This window comes from Mustela nivalis (assembly GCF_964662115.1).
Source record: "Mustela nivalis genome assembly, chromosome: 7".
In the NCBI taxonomy this organism is placed as follows: domain Eukaryota; kingdom Metazoa; phylum Chordata; class Mammalia; order Carnivora; family Mustelidae; genus Mustela; species Mustela nivalis.
This window is the reverse complement of record NC_139026.1, coordinates 27,459,026-27,478,003: the sequence shown is the minus strand read 5'-3', so window position 1 is coordinate 27,478,003 and position 18,978 is coordinate 27,459,026. Positions and strand designations below refer to the sequence as shown.

The 18,978-nt window shown below is 37.8% G+C and overlaps 1 long non-coding RNA gene across 1 annotated transcript in view; it reads right to left on the bottom strand.

Moving 5' to 3' along the window:
- Positions 1–591: 591 nt before the first annotated feature.
- Positions 592–18,978, bottom strand: part of LOC309869618 — a 205,382-nt gene continuing 186,995 nt past the window's right edge. Inside the window, exon 3 of the long non-coding RNA XR_014314292.1 lies at positions 592–717. This is a non-coding gene — a long non-coding RNA (uncharacterized lncRNA). The remainder of the gene's footprint in view (positions 718–18,978) is intronic.

Sequence of the window (18,978 nt, the reverse complement as noted above, 5' to 3'; positions counted from 1 at the left end):
GATGCTTGAGCATTTTCATGATGAACAAGTTGCAGTGGGATTCATTAAGAATTTCCAGGTTTGCCACTTTTCTTTGTGCTCTCTCTTTCTGCCCTCTGTAGAGATGCCAACATCCTTAGTGTGCACAAAAAGCCAAGATACTTCTGATTGTTGAGCCCAATGTTATGCAGAACATAGAAAAACCAACAATAAGTTGCTTTTTGAGAGAATGCAATTTTGTGTTTTAACAAATTCCAACTAGAGTAATGAAAGGTCTCTTCTGGGGCGCCTGAGTGCCTCAGTCGGTTAAGTGATTTCAGCTTAGGTCATGATCTCATGGTCCTAAGATCAAGCCTTGTGTGAGGCTTTGTGCTAGGAGTGGAATCTACTTAAGATTCTCTCTCTCTCCCTCTTCCTCTGCTTCTCCCCTCTTCCAATCTTGAAAAAAAAAAAAAAAGAAAGAAAGAAACAAAAGAAAAGAAAAAAAAGAAAGAGAGAAAGGAAGGAAGAATCGAAAAGAAAAAAACTAAAAAGGGCTCTTTGGACACCCAAGGCCAGCAGTAACTTGACTCTGGAGGTTGAGCTCTGACCGAGCTTTGAGACAGGAAAGACACCATGCATAACCATATTCTTAGAAACATTTTATTAAACTTCCAAACTCTTCTGGGCACATTTACTTCATCTCCTACTTGCTTGGTGTGGAAAAGCAATTACTCTGTGGTGATGGTGCAGTCAAATCTGTAAACAGTTATTACATTTCAATTAGAGCTGCATGGAACTCAATATATTTGGTTTTCTGGGAATTAATATAAATCTTTTGTGATGTTTCGATTCACAAGGGGTTCTACCCACACATTTGGCTCTCAGCAACACTCAGAGGCATTCAGATGTCACAAACTATTTTCCCAGCATTAAGCATTCGGCCTACGGCTAAATTCTCCCGAGGTGTATTGGCCACTAGTCAGACTCCCAAGTCTTCCTGCTACAACACAGGTTCTAGCCAAGAGAAGTCAACTTAGACTGGCTCTCAAGTATGAAAGAAAGATTCTGATAAATCTTCTGTCATAAAACATGCACTTGATCACACTCATGGTCTTCCTTGAAGGCTCATAAACCACTGAAACACTAAGAAGACTTTTTCATTATCAATAAGAAGATGGCAGTGAGATGGAGGAATGGGAAGACTGAAACTAATATTTATTACATGGTGACAAAGGTCCCTTCACTTTTCTTGGATTATCTCTTTAAATTCCTACATCGTCACTGCAGGTAGTTGTTGTGGGTCACCCACCATTCTCCAGATGGGAAAATTCCTATTCAGATTAAGAAATTTGCCCAGATTTACCAGGTAGATGGTGGTGCCAGGAATAAGCCCAGGTCTCTGTTTTCAGAGCCCATGATGATTCTTCCACCTCCCAATGTACAGAGATTTGGAGAATGTGCTCAATGTTTGTCTTTTCCCTTTTTCTTTCCATTGTTCATCATGGCTCACGAGTGGCTTTCAGAACAGCTTGGTTGGTCTGTCCGTTCTTTGTCCTAGTATTGCTGATTCTTTTTAAATTTTCTATGTACTCAAGGAAAAAAATGCAAGCAACAGAGTCAAATGACAAAGGAACTGTTCTCCCCACTCATAAATGTGTTACATATGGTGGTGGGGGGAGGGACAGACCACAAGCAGCATTTACCAGGGAGGATTTCACACTTCCATCAGCTACCATGAAAGATAACATATGGACTGAACATTTATTCCAAGCAACAGATTTGTTTCTAGTTACTCTCCAGCAGTTGAATGAAAGAGAAGGAGAAAAAAAAAAAAAAAAAAAAAAAAAAACACCTTTTAACAGCCATCTGAAAATACTCTCCAAATGAGAGAAATAAGGTTGATCTTTTCTCAGACTACAGAACTAATATTTCAAAAGATAAGTCAAAATGATTCCATTTAAATATATTTATTGACCTATAATCACCATAAATCTACCTCTTCACTGGGGAAGACATGCTGCCTGTCCTGTTTTTTGGAAACAGGACTTACTTACTATAATAGACTTATTACATGTTTCTTTTATACTATTTTCAAGTTATTTCTTTTTATTTATTTGGATCATTATCTTATACGTAACAGGCCTTTTCAACATCATGATGGAGATGAAAATTTGTGAAAATAAATGGGGTCCATCATTTTATTTATAATCAATCATTTGCTTCATTTCACCCAAGTTATTGGTTTGGATCTGGAAAGATTCCTAACTTTGGGCATTGCAAAATTCTTCAGGCTAAGAAGAAAGGTGTTGTTGGGAAACTAAAATTTAAAAGTTAAACTTCAAATTGTTTCTACCCTCCAGGCTCCTGACATATAAACGTATTAACAACATATGTCTAGTTAGATTTTTAAACCACATGAGAGTTAAGTAGGATGAGCCTCTTTGAAGTATTGTGCTTCTTGAAAATAGGAAGAAAAAGAAAATGAAAGAGAAAGCCTATAATTGCCTTCAAAAGTACATATTTGAACTTTTCTCTTGTTCTCAGGTAAACCAAGCTTATAAATGGGCCCTATTCTGTTCTTGGACCTTTATGTTAGCCGTCACTTCTTTTAAAGCTAAGTTGAACGTTCTTCACCTTCAAGAAGCAGTCTCTGACAAACTCATTCCTTCTCCCCATTAAGACTTTGTCCTTTTTCCAATCATTGTCAGTGTGTGTACATGAGGTTCAATCTTGCCTTGTAATTGTGCCTTTAAATAGCTCCTTATCTGACCTTCTGAAAAAAGAAATTTCTTTTGGAAATTCTTTGCCATGAGAGCTAATCATAGGGGGGAAAAAAAAGACTATAAAATTTAGACCTCTATAGCCCGAGAAACAAATGCTTATCAAAACATAAAGCAGGTTTAGGATGCAGATGAAATTATCATCAAATCCTGTTGTTAACTAAATAAAAGAAGTAGTCTTTAAAATTGCAGACATGGGGGAGGGAGATAAAAATTACCTTTTTAAGGTAAAAATAAATTTTAAGTTGGAGGATCCAGTGTGGATTGCTCAAATGCGGGTGGATATTTTGGAAACATCTTATCTTGTGATTACTGTTTCTCTAGCAAGTCCAGCCTTCCCATGCCATACCTGTCACCTCCCTGAGCCTGGAGCAGGACTCTGACACTGTGTGCTTGGTTTCATCTTAGAAGATGTCTCATTTTCCTAGAGGCTCAGAGGTTCTCCAATCTTATTTACCCTTACATCACACAGATCTTTTACAGACATTCCAAATACACAGACAACCCATCTAAAATTGAACCCCTGATCTTCCATCCTAAACTTCTTCCTAGCATTCTAGAACACTTCTTCTTCCCTGTTACTCATACTAAAATATTGAGAGTCTTGATTTTCCTCTTCCTTTCTCTCACACCAATATTCTTTAAGAGTCTCAAGATCATGAACCACAAAGGAGGACAGAGCAATAGTCGTAGAGCAGAGGAAACTATAAGAGGGCAGTGACCAAATGCAATGTGGTAATCTGGATTGGATTCCAGAATGCAAAAAGGACATTAAAGAAAACACAGGGGAAATCTGAATAAACTCTGTAATTGAGTTAACTCTATTGCACCAAGATGAATTTCTTAGTTTTGACAATTTCCCTACAGTTATGTAAGATGTTGACATTAGGGAAAGCTGGCTAAAGGGATTAAGGGAATTTTTTTTTTTAAGCTATCTCTTTACAACTCTATTTTATTTAAAATAAAAAACAATAATGGCAGTTGTGATTATGTGAGATAATGCATGTGAAAATATTTATAAATTGTATAGAACTGTCACTATGTTAGGCATTATGATTATGTACATAATGATAATGAAAAGCAGTGCTTTAGAAGATGATAGTGTGCTTAACAATTGGGTGGTTTGAACCTGACCTGCCCATTTAGCCAAATTAATCAAATAGCCTCAGTGTAGCCCATAGCTTTAAATGAAGACAGTTGTGAGTCCAGCTTCCAGATGGCCCTCTATGAACTTCACCTTTTGGCCATTATACCCTTTTTTTTTGGAGTACCCTCCCACACTGAATAGGACAAACTTGTATAACCAGTACAACAGTGAGAAAATGATAGTGCATGATTTCCAAGTCTAGGTCATTAAAGACATTATGACCTTTGCCTTGCTATGCTGGAGTGATCATCCTGGAGAAAGTCAGCCACCATATTTTGAGACGATACAAGCAAGAGGTCCATGTGGGGAAAAACTGAAGCCTCTTGCCAACTTCCAGCACCATGTGAGAGAGTCTTCTTGGAAGCATATCCAGCCAAATCTTAAGATGATGCAGCCCCTGTAAATGCCTTGTCTGCAGTCTTTTAAGAGGCCCTGAGACAGTAACATCCAGCTAAGCCACATCTGAATTCTTAACCCAAAGAAACAAATAAATGCTTATTGTCTTACACCATTAAGCTATATAAGAATTAACAGATACTAATAGATGACTAATACAACAACCTTTAAAAAATAAGCAACAAACATTTGTCTATGATATTATGACATAAAGCCAATGATCTGAAAACAGACAAAAATAATCTGATAGTAGTTTGGTGAGAAATGTAGCACATTTTTCTCTTTTCTTCATTTTCCTTCCTCCCTTCTTTCCTTCTTTCCTACTCTCCTTCCTTTCTTCTTTTCTTTCTTTTCCTCTGTTCTATTTCTTGTGTCCAAGTTTGTGTTACATAAAAAGTAAATTTTTGCTACTCTTCTGTTACAACTGCCTTTGAAGAGTATGCTTTTTTCTGCTACGGATCTTTTTGCTGTTGTTGGGTTTTTTTGTTGTTTGTACTCATCAAAATATAAGGTGTCCCCTTCTGGAAATATTATTGAGGAATCAGAGACATGATGTTTTTCCACTCACAATTTGAACAGAAAGAGTATAGGTTTGGGATTTAAGATTCTGGCTGCTGCCTTGCCACTTCCAGACACATGGTTTGGGAGAGGTTCAAATTCTATCTTGTGTTACAAGTGTCCACTTGTAAAATGAGGGAGTAAAACAATGTTATCTGAGCTTCTTAAAGCTTTCTCAGGTCTCAAGACTGCTTTAGAAAAATGAAAGTGTCATATATCCTGCTTCTTTGGAATGAAATAATTTAGCCTCACTTAATTCAGGTAAAAAATGTAAATATCCCAGAACAACCATTCGCCAATCAGTTATCTGGAAACAGGAGAAACGGCAGAATTAACAAATATGTAAATGACATAAAACTACCTTTGGTGGCTGCAAAACAAAATCTTTGTCTTACCGAACAGCCTCTGTTTTGTGATGCTGAGGTTCTACATTTTATCCTACATAATTCTTCCTGGAATTGGTATTTCAAAATTGAGAAGCGATTTAGTGTGCTGCAAAGCCTTGCTCTATTAGCCCAGGTCACCATTCATGACACATTTTAATAGAATAATGGGCAGTTGGGCATCTAAACTTTACTCTGCTATGGATCATTTTTGGCAGCTGTGCTTTTTATTCATCAGTCTGATTGAAACTGCTTTCCTGACAGAAGCAAAGATACTCTTCTTTGTTCAGGATTTCCATAAAAGGCAAAATGGAAGTCTTTGCAGACAGACTGGCGTGCCTGAATAAATTTATTTTCCTAGGCTTCTAGCCACAACAGTGAGCAAACAAATCCCTCTTACCTACATCTTTATGCACACCATAGGAGAGCAAATTTGTAGGATTAAATAATACTCATTTGCTTTGACTTCGTCCTTCTGCTTTAAATCATTGCCCAAACTTGCATTTTTAAATCTTTCCCTTATAATTCTTAACATTGAGCCCTGGGCTATTTGAGCAATATATGGCTCTGGGTGTGTTTGTGTCTATGTGTGTACACATTCATTGCCTATGATGTTGGGGGAGGAGGACTGGCTTTTTTTTTTTTTTTCTTTTTTTAATCCTCTTTCTTTATAGAGACCAGACCTCAAAGGGTTTCCTTCCCTAGCTTCTTAACATCTTTTGCAAGCATAATGATTCTAGACAGACCAAACAACTGACCAGTGATCCATTGTGTTTTTAATCATTTACAGTCGGATTCCTACACGGTGGTGCCTAGTATTTGGTTTTGAAGAATGCTTTCTTGGGGACCACATTCAATCCTGCCTTTCTGAGCAATAAATTACCTGTGTTTGGGGGCCTTTGACAGCCTGTATTATTTTGCCCTCGTTGAAAATAATGGATGATTTGGAACAATGCTTCCTTTTGAATTAAGATATAAAAGGTTTGAGTTTCAGAGTTCAAAATAATGAGTAAGTCCAACAAGAAGACTGGGCCCAAGTCTCCCCAAGAGAGGAAACATGGGGGGCGAAGACATGGGGGAGGGAAGGCATAAACATAAGCATTTGTATAGACACATTACTTTTTGTTTTGTTTTGTTTTATTTTTTTCAGTGTTGGGGAAATGATTTTGTATCCTACACTGCCCCAGATGTTCAGTCAACTATATAGCTATAGTTATACTAACATGAGCAGAGCAGAGCTTTGTGCAAATATTATGATCATCCTGCATCACCCAGGAGAAATCTGTGGTCTCCTGTATGGCTGGTTAGCTAACCTCCATCTATCCCCAGCTGGTAGTGGGGGGCGGCAGGCAGGAGTGCTGCAACTGTTGGCACTATGGAGGGATCACGAGAAAACTGCTTTAAGCTGAAAACGCATCTGTTTGCACATTAATGAAAATTCATCATTAAATATTAAATTATAATACTATTGTTTAAATGGTTAGAAGAAAAAAATATTTCATATGTAAGTATATATGTACATATAGGCAGTCCCCAGAACAGGAAATAATCCCAAAGTAATGACATCACTTAGACCTATCTGTTGCCATATAAATAATGTTGTTAAGTAGTAGCTAGGTTTCCAGGTTAAACAAAAGTGATCTGAATTGCCAGTTCAGTTAAACTAGGATTTTAAGATTTAAGTTTAAAAGTTAGGATACTGTCCAATATAACACATGGGTTAAGAATCAGGAGACTAGAGGTGCTTGGGTGACTCAGTTGGTTAAGTTTCCCACTCCTGAGTTTTGACTCAAGTCAGGATCTCAGGGTCGCGGGATGGAGCCCCATATGGGTTCTGTGCTGTGACAAGTCAGCTTGGGATTCCCTTTCTCCCTCTTCTTCTGTTCCTCCCCCTACTTGTTCTCTCTCTCTCTCTCTCAAATAAATAAATAACATCATTTTTTAAAAAATCAGAGATATTCACTTTTAAATCCAGTCTCCCCCACTTATTGGCAGTATCACTTCGGAAAAGCTCTGTGACCTCTCTGAACCTCAGTCTCCTCATCTGTATATTACAGGGATTAGCAAACTACGGCCTCTGGGCTAAATGAGGCGCACCACTGGTTTTGGTCCAGCTTGCAAGTTAATTTTTTAAAATATTTTTAAGTGTCTAACATCAAAGGAAGAATAATCTTTCATAACATGGGAACACTGTATAAAATTTATATTTAAGGATCCATAAAATAAAGTTTAACTGGAACATGGCCATGCTTATTTGTCTGCATACGGTCTTTCTTTTTAGGCTACTGTTTTGCCACAAGGCAAAAGGTTATGATCAGAACCACACAACCTACAGAAACGAACATATTTAATCTGCAGCCTTTTACAGAAAGTGTTTTGTCTAACCCTACTACAATATCTATCTTACGACACTGTCCTGAGGATTGAATATTATAGAAAGTGTTAAAATAAATACAGAATCAGAATGAAGAAGGAAGCTCTGGGCTAATGTTGCCTCCTACAACAAACTGTGGCTCTGTATGTTACTTCATGAAGCCAGAAAACAAAGACAAAGACGGGAAATAATTCCAACATACTAACATTTCTGTTTCATTTACAAGAATGAGTGATGGTGTCAGAGGGTGTTTACAGAAAAATGGAAATGTCCCAATTTTGTCAATCTGGTTTAACCTAACTGCAACTAGACTATAAATTCTCATTAGCTAATTCAACATCTATTTTAATATGAGGTAAAATTTTGCTGCAAACAATACTTCTCTATTAGTTGTTGCTCTTGTAATTGAATATTTTATGATGGAAATCTGTTTAAATTAATAGAAGTACAACCATGTGTCTAATAATGAAAAAAAATACATACTGAAGATACATTTCAAGGTCAGATTTTTCATTACTGAGGTAAGAATGATGGATGAAATATAAGGATATGTTCAAAGATAGAATTTCTCTCCCTCTCTTCTTAATAGTAAAAGCTCTACTACATTGAGTGCTTTCTCTGTCAGACACTATACAGAAATTTATTTTTAGTTTTTCTTATAGCTCTGTGAGATAAGTAGGAAACTGGGAATAAGAATAGTTAATTCCACTGATGTGGAAATCTCATATAGATGTAGACCAAAGGAAAGCATAATGGTACCTTTTGGAATGCATTCCCACCCTCTCCACTTTGGTATAGGCCCACAAGGGGCCTATAATTAACCCAGGGTTCATCACTAATGGAAACATGTAGCTCTCTTTTTAAATGAGTTTCTATTGTAATTGTAATTATTATTAAATCAATAACCATAGCAAAAGTAGTATAAATATTACTAGTAGTACTAATCTCACTTATTGGCTCATGCACAGTATTTATGGCCCACTATGCAACATACACTGGATTAGGCCCTGGATACACAATGGAAAACAAAAAAAAGTCCCCATCCCATGGCTCTTAAATTTTATTGAGTGAAGGCAGATAAATGTCATATATTTAAAAAAAATAAACTAGAAAATATCACAAAATATTAAGTCCTATGACTGGTTATGTAGTAAGTGAAGGCAGATAAATGTCAAATATTTAAAAAAAATAAACTAGAAAATATCACAAAATATTAAGTCCTATGACTGGTTATGTAGTAAGGGAAGGGAGAAGAACACTTTTGGTTTGGTGGCCAGATTAAATTAGAGTAGAATAAGAGTCCCGATTGTCACCTCAGAGAAATTTAAGATTGCATCTCAGAATCTCAGACTCTCAGCTACAGACAAAATGCTTAAAGAAACTTAAAGGCCTTGTCCAAAAGACCTTTATGTTCAGCCCAAACTAGAGTGAAGCCAGTCTCAGAAATATGGGTGTGGCTTTGTTTCATGGAGTCAACTACAATAAGATCTATAAGAAACCCATAAAGCTATTAAAAGAACTATAATAGTTGGAAGCACCACCAGCTTGACTGAACTGGACAGACACCATTTACATTGAAAAAAGATCTCTGGGTCCCCAAACTTACACAAGCAGGAAGCAGACTGAGAAAGCTTCTCAGTCACAAAACAGGCCACTTTTAAAGAAAAGAATGATGACTCAAGAGATACAGAGCCACTTACAGAAAGGAAAATGAAGCCCTGATCAAGAACTGGAAACAGGAGCCCAGCTAGATTTCATAATTGTTAATAACCAGTGACTACTAAAGGCTTTTCTTCTGCCTGGTTTTTAAATTACAATTATCCAGTCACAGGTATGTGTGTAGAAGGGGTGAAAAAGGGAGGTGGGTCAAATAACTTGTTTTTTAGTTCACAAGCCTTCAAATCAAGAGAAGTCACTTTGGGAAAACTGTGACTGAGGAATTTACCCTGAGAAATTCCCTTACCTCATTCCACTTCAAACTAATTTAGATGATGAAATATTCTGGACCTTAGCCTGAACCTGACTCCATATTGGGATAGCAGTTTTGGGGATCTTGGGAAAGGATAAGTTCATGCTGCATGTAGGAGAATGGTCAATTTGTTAAGGTCCAGAATTTATTTAATTTGGCCCTGCTCCCTTCCTTCAAACTCTTGGCAACCACTAATCTTTCTACTGTCTATAGTTTTCCCTTTTCTAGAATGTCATATAGTTGGAATCATACAGTGTTTGGGTTTTCCAGAGACTCTTTTCTCTATCCATCTATCCATCTATCTATATTTATTCCATGTTTTCTGCTGTCATCCAGATAATTGGTAAAAACCAACCACGCAAAAATGGGCCCCCATCTTCTCCTTTTGCTAACCAGCCTACCTCCCCAGTTGTAGGCATAGGTCTGGGGTGAGAGGCAGGAGTGGTTTCCTCACAGGGAGGAAATGAAAACTGGTTCAGAGGGAGAAGCCTCAAAAGAAAGAGAAATAAATTAAAAGCCCTTCCATCCCCTCCAGTAAGGGTTCAGTTCCTTTCCCCAGTTCTCCAGTGAGCAGAAGTGAGTGCAGCACCTGATGTCTGTCTTTTCCCTTGTATTCTGTTTGAATGGTACAGAAGGGCTGCAGGGGACTGGACTGGGGCCAGGGCCACTGAAGAATACCACAAGGATGGGGGGAAGCAGAAATGTAGAGACCAAACTGGCATCTAGGAGTATGCTCACCCTGAGCACCTGGTATGGGCAGGATGAGGCCTCTGAATGAGAAAATTTCAGCCTCCACTGATAGGAGGCTCCATGGGAGGGAGGGTGAGGGTGCTGAAGAATGTCCCCAGGATAAGCTAAGAATGTTCCAGGCATTGGTTCTAGTTACAGTATGAGGTGTCCTCACAAATGAGTAAGTCCATTAAATCCATAGACTTGTGGGAGAGTATTGTTCCACAGAATGGATGAGTCCACTGGCCAGTGTGGGGAGGTCAATGTGGGCCAACGTGGAGAAGGAGAGATCACAAAGAGGATCCACTGGGGAAAGGATGGTGTGTTCCCATCCTCCTGTAGGTGAGCCACTGGAGATGAGGGATAGGCAACAATTCCATAGACAAGATGGCACACGAGGTGGGTGGGGGTCAGAGTGGAGACTACACGGAGGCAAAAGAGTCCATGGGGGTATCTGGGAAGGGGCAAGGAGTGGTGCTGTATCCACATTCACTTCAGAACACAGACTCTTTCACTAAGCAATATGTACTTAATTTTCTATAATGTCTTTTCAAGGCTTGATAACATTTCTTTTTATTGCTAAATAAGATTCAGATTCAATTGTTGAATATTTATCCATTCTTCTGAAGGACTTCTTGGTTGCTTCCAGTATTTTTGACAATTGTGAATTAAGTTCCTATAGGCATTCATATGCAGGTTTTTGTAAGGACAAAATCTCTAATTCGTTTGGGTAAATACTTAGTGGCACAATGGCTGGATCATTTGGTAAGACCAAATTTAACATTCTAAGAAACTGCTGAACTGCCTACTAATGTGGCTGTACCATTCTGCACCCAAAGTAACAAATAAGTTTTGCCCCACATCCTCACTAGCATTTGGTATTACTAGTTTTGTTCTTGTTTTTGTTAATTTTTTGATGTTTTATATGGGCAATCATGTCATCAATGAACAAAGGGAATTTTCTTTTCCCTCCCCAATCTTCCAAATCTTTTTTTATTTGTCTTGCCTTATTGCACAGTCCAGGTTTTCTACTATTATGCTGAATAGGAGTAGTGATAAGGACTCCTTGTTTGTTCCTGATTTGAGGTAGAAAGCATCTAATTTATCAACACTAAATGCAATATTAGTTTTAGGGTTTTTGGTAAATGTTCTATATCAAAGTGAAGGAAGTTCCCTTCTACTCCTAGATTGCTGAGTCATTTTTAATCCTGAATGGGTCTTAGATATTGTTAAATACTTTCTATGCATCCACTGATATGATAATATGATTTTTTCTCCTCTAACTTATTGATGTGGTGAATGACATTAATTGATTTTCAAATGTTGAACCAGACTTTGCATATTTGGGAAAATCTCACTCAATTGTATTGTATAATGTTTAATATATTGCTGGATTTGATTTGCAATATTTTGTTGAGGACTTTTGCATCTATGTTCATGAGAGATATTGGTTTCTAGTTTTCCATTCTTGTGATGTCTTTTTCTGGTTTTAAAAAATTCAGAATTCTGGGGCGCCTGGGTGGCTCAGTGGGTTGAAGTCTCTGCCTTCGGCTCAGGTCATGATCCCAGGGTTCTGGGATCAAGCCCCGCATCGGGCTCTCTGCTCATCGGGGAGCCTGCTTCCTCCTCTCTCTCTCTCTGCCTGCCTCTCTGCCTACTTGTGATCTCTGTCAAATAAATAAATAAAAATCTTTAAAAAAAAAATTCAGAATTCTGTCCTCAGTTCTTCCTTGATTTCTTATTTTTTTAAGTTATTTAAGAAGTCCAATTTGAAAAGAAAAAAAGTCCAATTTTTGATCCTATTTTTTCTTCATATGTAAACTTTCAACTTGTTATTTGAAAATTTTTCCATGTGGTCATTATTGCCACTATTTTGAAGACTTACAGTGATCTATAAGTGATCTACTAAGTGGCCTTAGGGTTATCATTTTTTAAAAAGATAACTGTGTTGGTCATTTTTTATTTAGAAACTTAGGTGTTTTAGTTTTAAAACTTTTTTTCATGTTCATTGGTTACTAATCTTCTCCTTTCAGTTATCTTCTTCTGCAACTCTTTTTGGTCAGCCTTTAGACTTCCTGGACTGATCTAATATTCTTATCATTTTGTATCTATTATAATTTCCATTTAATTTGTTCTACTTCTTCTAAAGATACTTTGGTTTTATCATCTAGCTCTTCAGATGAATCTTTCATCCCATTTTCATATTTCCACTTTTCAAGACCTCTAGCTGACAGCTCCATTTTTATAGTATCCTACTGAGTGCAATGACTTCTCATTTATCTGAGAACATAAATAATGTTTTAATTATAAGCTATTGTCTTCTCTCTGAATTCTCTGTTTTCTCTGGGTTCCCCACCCCCAACATCTTTGGTGCCTTTATTTTTGAGTGGCACTTTCCTTAATAGGCAGAGATTTTGTTTTCTGTTCATTTTTAAGAGGGAGGCTTTAGAAGCCTAAATGGAAGCCCTGTGAGAGGGGATGGAATCTTCCAGCTGAGAGGTTTGTCCTGGAGAGTGATTTAATGTGAATCGTTTCCTTTCATATTGGAAACTCCACCCTACAACCCACCCCAAGGCTTCCCATTTCTCCCCACCACCAGAAAAAAAAACAAATAAACCAAACCAAAAAACACCTTCTAATCTCCTGGTGGCCATGAATGCCAAGCAATAGCAAGGCGCTAGTAGTTGGCACAGTTCAATGTAGAGATGCTTAGTCAATCTTGTCTTCAGTTTAGCTCCTCTCTTCTGCTTCTGCTCTACATCCTGTCCTTGAGCACAGGACCTCTTATTCTGATTGAGAATGAACCTGCAGTCGCCTGTCAGACTAGGGATGGGTGAGTCTGTACACATCAGTGGAGAAGATCTGTCTCTACAGAGGTTTCCCACCAGCTTCCTGATTGCAGCACCACACCTTCCCCTGCTTTATGTGAACCTGTCCTGGGTTCTGGAGAGAAAACTAGGTTCAGTACTCACTGCCTTTCTCTCCAGTGGGCTTTCTCAGCTCTACTAACTCCTCCATTTACTTTCCATTTACTGCAAGCACTTGCCATTTCAGTCTATTATTGTCTCCTTGTGCATTATTTTTCTTCTGTGTGCTTTGCCGTTTTAAATTCCTTTACTTTCACTTTAATGAGATCGTGGCAGTGGGCAGAAATGAAAAGTATGTTTTATATCTATGTTTAATCAGAAAGCTACCAGATCATTCATTACAAACACACACACCCTAAAAGGATATTATACAACTTTATTCCAGATATACCAAGAACATATGATTAGTAATCTAACAGGCATGCAATTAATTTAAGCAAAACCAAAATTTGGTTTAAGCATGCATGTATTAAACATCAGAACTCCTATACTGTATAGTTTGTATAATTATCTCCACCTAAAAGTGCTATAATAAATAAAAGCAAAATGATTTCCTAGTTGTCCAACACTGAACATTTATTTTCCTGTAATATCAGTTATATGAAGTCTTAAGGAAGCCTCTGGAAGCTGAACTTCAAGATATCGGAGACCATACAAATCATAAAGAGAGAAATTCTCTACATCCTTGTCTGTATCAGGAATCTGTAAGTATTTTCATTCAAGGAACAATTGAAGTGCAAAAATGTAACAAAGGCCATCTCTGGATATGCAAATGAATCTTTCTCAATATTTTCCCAGTATTTAAACCCTGTTTTCAATTACCCTCCTCTATTTTTCCTTTTAGGGAATTCCCCACTGCATGCAGTGCCCACCTCCCACTAAGAATGTGGAATGAATCAGGTCCTCTTTTCCTCCCCTTCCTGCTTCACTCAGGCATAGCCCAACTGCAGAGTCTTGGGAATGATTATGCAGATTGCGCCTTATTCATGAAGGTAACAAGTCAAGAAGGTCAATGGGGACTCAAAGTCCGCTGGAGTCTGCTTATCTGCCTTTCCCCAGATAAGTTACCAGTGTTCTAATTCACACAAAGAGTTAGTTTGAACTTGGTCATTCAGATTCACTCCCTCCTGAGTCTTTATATCTAAAGGTACCCTGGTAGGCACCTAAATTCTAGAAGCATGTGGATTGGACTGATTCTACAGTATCACCATTGATGGGCTTCCCACTGTCAGCCCTTAGGTGGTCCTGAGTGTTTCTCCTTTTTCTATCCTTGCCTCTCCTTACCATTGTGAGCCCCCATAAATTTTACTTTAGCTGAACACAGAGTTGATCACGATTGCTTGGGATCAAAACTGATACAGAGAAGTTGGTAATTCTTGACAATGTAAGCTCTGGTTCTGTCAGAAACCTCCCCATCACCATCTCCTCACCTTCCTGCCAACCCCCACCCTAACTCTCTGACCTGCAACCTGGTCTCAGAAGTGTAAAGGGATCTAGTGGTTGAGGCCCAGAGCAATTGTTTTGGTTGGCTTTATCCTGGGATTGGCTCTGTCAACACCAGTAAAAGAGCAGACAATAGTAACAAGAGTTACAAGATGGTAGGGATCTGAGCAAAAAAGGGAAGAACAATACTTAGCTTGAAATAAGGTCACTTACTTTTGATGTCAGGGGCCTGAGTACGAAGGAGGATCTCAGACCACAGATTTTTAAACGACGAAGAAACCAAACAGTAGTGCCTTTTTTTTTTTAAATTGCTTTTTGGCAGAAGGCAGTAAAATGAGAGCTTACAAAGTGAAATAAAAGAAAATAATCAAAGTCAAAAGTTTTTCCCTTAGATCGGAGGAAGCACAAAGACAGAAGAGCCTGATTAAAATGAGCCATTTACCAGATACATGCGTTATATTATTCATTCCAGTGTAGAATGCTCAAAAAGGAGGGAAAGAGAATTCAGATAAAACAGGGTGAGTTGGTTTCCTAGGTAGTGTTACCCATAAAAGGAAAAGCAGATAAGCAAATTCAATTTGGGAAATAATGACATATACTATGAACAGGGACCCACGTGACAAGCTGTTGATACAAAATACAGTAAAAGCCTTTGTCATAAGGGTTTATGCAATTGGAGCCTTTCAGAATGACAGAGCACCTGCTGTTTTGTTTTGTTGGCTTTTTTTTTTCTTGGTCTGTAAGCCTCACTGAAGACAATTATATATACCAAGATATTTATTTAGGCAAATACTACTACTACTACTACTAATAATAATAATAGTTCAAAGTAAAGGTAATAGCCATTTATGCTGTATGTGAGAAAAGGAAATCACAAAGTCTGTGGAAGGAATAGAAGGTGAGTTGTGTACCGAAGTCCGATGCATAAGGAGTCTCCCTGCTTGGCACTTCATTAACCACAGTAGCAAAATCCTGTGGTAATTCACACAGAGGCTAAACTGAGGGGTTTTTCTTCTTATTCAGTTCACTTACGAATTATCTGTGGTCCTACTAATGAATGCACATGATGTTAGCTAAGGAAATAAACTCAGAACGATTTGGAAAATTGCACAGGTGGGCCACGAAAGAATGAAACTGATGACCCAGGACACACTGTGAATTATGCTGCCGAGGCTCACATTTGAATCATGGGCTCTACAAAACTGGAGAGCCCAGGGAGTTATTTGGTACATTTTGTTGTTCACTGCATATCTTTAAATAAACAGTACCTCTTACCTTAACATAAAATCAAGATTTTCTTTCACCACAGGAAAACAGCTGGATTGTAATTGCTTACATTTAGAGACTAAATTTGGAATGATGGAATTTCACTTTGAGATCCTTTGGGGGTAGTTCAGAGATAAGTTGCTAACCCTCCAAACCAGTTGAAACTGAGGAGAGAAGTTGCAACAAATTTTAAGAGTATGCTTGTGTTGGTCTCACCTAAAACACTGGCTCTTGGTAAGCACAAAATGCATACAATGGATTGAGGACAGCAAGACCAAAGTCCCTGTCCTCTAGAGGCAGGTCCCAGAGGAGGAGCCCTACAGGGGACCTGATGGAAGACATGGTTTATCACCTGTGAGCTCACACAGAGAGTCAGATGGGCAGATGCTTCTGTTTGCAGCTCTAATTTTTAGGGTTAATTTTTAATTTTAGGGTTCCTGCTGCTCATATGAGTTGCTTCTGGTAATTGTGCTCTAATGTTGAGCAGCTACAAGTGGTTCATTATCTAACAGGGATTAATAACTCCTCAGAGCAATTGCAGGTAGGTCATCTTCAAGAGTGTTAAAAAATTTGGTCCTTGATTGGAAATAGTCCAGAAAATGAAAGACAACAGTTAGTTTTGCTGATGGTCATGACTTAAGGTAAAATAAAATGTGTAATATTCAAGCAGTAGTAGCTCACCTCTCTGGTGGGATGAAATGCTTTAACAGTGATAGTAGAAATTTAAAAATAGGGTGTTATTTGTTCGTTTAGAGACTTTTCTGCAGTTTTAGGCTATAATCATCCAGAATGTCAAGGGGCAACCATAGAATAAATAAGACTTGGAAGGGATCATTCAGTCACTGTAGGGATCAAATGGATTTCAGATGCCCTCAAGCATCAGAATGGTCTGAACTGTACCAGTCAGATCCTCAGGATTCCAGCCTATTACCATGAGCTAGTTATTTAATATCGGATCCCCAATCATTTGTCAGCAATACAGGTTTCAAAATACATTCCCTATCTACCTCACAAGGCTGTTGAGAGTATTAAGTAGAAAATAATATTCAAGAAACTTCTCTGTCTCTGTAACTGTAAAAAATAGTGAGCTAGTATTATTTCATGATGAATCCATATGCTAATTTTTAACTAAATCCTATAATTTCTAACTATTCTATCTATTCCCTAAAACAAATTTACCAACAATGTCTACCAGATCATTTTCAGTCAGCTAGGTTCTAGTTTATTCTTTGGTACTCCATGCAAAAATACTGCCTTCATAAATAAAATTCCGTAATTCACATTACTGTTTGGCTTTTCCCAATGAGTCCTAACAGAACTTATTATACCCATTGAAAGATAATGTTATGTTTGTTCATTGCCTTAGCTTGGTCTATTTCCTGCCATCCCAACTAATTCCTGAAAATTTAAACCTGTTTCAGATTTCGTTTTATCTTCCTAGGGTATTGTGATAGAGAAAATTACAGTCTCTCAAAGATATACAAGGCCTAGTCCCTAGAACTTGTGAATATGTTATTTTACATGGCAAAAAGAGGTTTGTAGACATAAATTAAGGATCTTGAGATGTGAGAATATTTTGAGCTATCCAAGGGAGCCTATGGTAATCACAAGGGGTCTTATAATAGGGAAGCAGGAGAATCAGAATCACAGAAGATCATGTGACAACAGAATCAGTTGAGTGATGTGGGGCCATGAGCCAAGGAAAGTGGGAGGCCTCTGGAAGGTAGAAAAGGCAAGAAAACAGATTCTTCTTCAGAACTTCTGAAAGGAACACATCCTTGCTGACCTATTTTAAACTCCAGACCTCCAGAATTATAGGTGGATAAATTGGTATGTTTTAAGCCACCAGGTTTGTGGTAATTTGTTACAGCAGCAATAGGAAATTAATACAGTGATTTCTGTGTGTTGGCTTTTGTTGTTGGTGGTGATGGTGGTGGTGGTGGTTGTGGTGGTGCAGGGATGTTGGTATTAGTAGTATAGGATTTATAATTGAGTCAGGAATCCAAAGCCAAAGAAAATGTCAGAGTAGGATCAGTCTACCAAACCAAGAATGGCTATAAATGGCTTCCCTATTCCCCATCTAAATTAATAACAATTACTATTAGGAATATGGCAATTTTAGACTCAAAGAACCTGAAAAATAATAAAAGTAGTATTTAAATGGTTGATAAAATATTTATCAGCTATCCTTGGGGAAGGATATAAATGGTATCTAAATATGGGGAACTCCAAGTTATTCAAAACTGTAGTTTTTCTTTTTGTTTTTGTTTACTATGTTTGTACCAGGCAGTCGTATCCCATTTCACTTTTCCATCAGCTCTGGAGGTATATAGGATTAATATCCCCCATCTTAACAGAGAATTGGGGCTGAAACAGAATAAGTAACTCATCTAGGCCACACAGCTCATAAGTATTACATCTCTACCATTCCCCTAGTTACAAAACGTTGAAATCATACTTTTAAATGTAAGTCACTTCCTTATCTTCATGAGCCCTTGCTTTTTAAAATTTTTTTGTGTCCCCAACAATTAACATAGTGACTACTACATAAGAGACACTTAATTTCCTAGTAGAATAAGTAAATGACATTGCTATTCTGTGGCTAAGCCTTAAATTGAGGAGTGAACAACTCATTTGGTTTTAGGGCCCTGGCTATAGCATCTCATCAAATAAATATGACCCTTTGATCTATACTCCATGATATCTGCGGGAATATAAGAAGACTTCTGTTTAGGTTTTTTTTTTTTTTTTTTTAATGAATCACCTCAAATATAATAAAATGTAGCAGTGAGTTTAAAATGAATTTCTGGGGGCACCTGGGTGGCTCAGTGGGTTAAGCCTCTGCCTTTGGCTCAGGTCATGATCTCAGGGTCCTGGGATCGAATCCCACATCGGGCTGCTCAGCAGGGAGCCTGTTTCCTTCTCTCTCTCTCTGCCTGCCTCTCTGCCTGCTTGTGATCTCTCTGTCAAATAAATAAATTAAAAATCTTAAAAAAAAACAAGATGGGCAGTCATTATTAAGTGAAATAATTTAATAACAATGACTTCAAAAAGAAAATAAACAGAGGATCTTCAACAATGTGGTAAGAAATTCACAGAAATTAA